Below are 1,473 nucleotides of genomic sequence, written 5' to 3'. Positions count from 1 at the left end.
ACCATTGAAATATTTGCCTCTTGATATGCCATGAACCCAAACACTGATCCCTTCCTAGCAAACTTGAATGGCTAAGTAGGCTTTGCTCAGCTACTAATGTTAGCGTTGCTAGATGCAGGTGATTTGCCTCATGTGATAACATGAGCTTGATATCATGATTTAAATTCTGTTATTTAATTAATGCACCTATATACTTGGTAAATAACGGAAGGCCTAGCCTTTTGACGGGTGCTTTCTTCCATTATTGCCGCCATAGTTACCGGCTACCGGTGTTTGATTCCATATTGATCGCTCCTAACACGTTCGGGGTTGTTATGGGGACCCCCTCGATAAATCGCGTAGTGTTAAGGCTTGTCTGGTAGGACCCAACATTGGTGTTAATTTGCTAATCACTTAATAATAATCTGCATAGGGAATAGCTACCCCGAGGAACTTAATCAACAACCCGGGCCAGTGCTCCTCATGAGTGTTGGTCCAAACTAGAGTCATGTGCGGGGCCAACCCGGGGCAACTCGGGAGATGTCTATCAGGCCACTGTATGCTGTTCTCATCCGGCGTGTCCTGAGACTGAGATACGCGGCTCTTATCAGGGTCGTGGACACGTCGGGAGGTCCTGCTAGCCTTGCCTTACCTTAGCGATATATCTTGCGTATAGGAATCCCGGTGAAGCTTTGGTTCTCCCTAGAGTTGAGGTTTTCCTCTAAGGAATCCGACGAGATCATGAGATTCGTGATAGAGGATTACTTTGCGGCCTGTGTGCGTTTGTGATGGACTAGTTGGAGCACCCCTGTAGGGTTTAATCTTTCGGAAAGCCGTGCCCGCGGTTATGAGGCAACTTGGAATATTTTGTTAACATCTGGTACTAGACAACTTAAACGTAATCTAATAAAATTGTCAACCGTGTGCGTAATCGTGACTGTCCCCTCGAAGATCTCTCTTCGATCGGGAACATGGTGGGGTTATGATTGACGTAGGTAGGTCTTTAGGATCGCTTAGTGATCAAGTACTCACGACCGCTAGTATATTCCACCTTCATAAATGCTCCACATAAGTTAGCTACTATTTCAAGCTTAGGAGGCTGCAACCTTAAACACTTCACCCTATCCTACCTAATAACTTGACTAGTTCTGGCACCGAGGTCATAGATTGCCGAGTCCCTGTGGCTCAAGGATTCCTCCACAATACCAACAGGTTCAGGTACCCCAGAGACAGATGATCCCGACGGCACGCAGCTGGCATGGCAGTACGATGAGGAGACAGACCGCCTGTACGTGAACTATCCAGAAGATTGAGGCGTGGTCGTGATCGTGGGCCTACAGGCAGGGTAGCATAGCCTATTCTCTGTTTTGTAGTCCGTAGAGGAACTACTTTGGTTGTATGCGTGATGTACTCTAATATATTTATGAGAAGGCAATTGAACCCCTGACTGTCTATCTTTTATTGTTATGTATGTGCTGTGTTACCTATTTGCGA

Source organism: Hordeum vulgare, chromosome 3H (assembly GCF_904849725.1).
Source record: "Hordeum vulgare subsp. vulgare chromosome 3H, MorexV3_pseudomolecules_assembly, whole genome shotgun sequence".
NCBI classification, from domain to species: Eukaryota; Viridiplantae; Streptophyta; class Magnoliopsida; order Poales; family Poaceae; genus Hordeum; species Hordeum vulgare.
Note: the sequence above shows the minus strand (reverse complement) of the source record.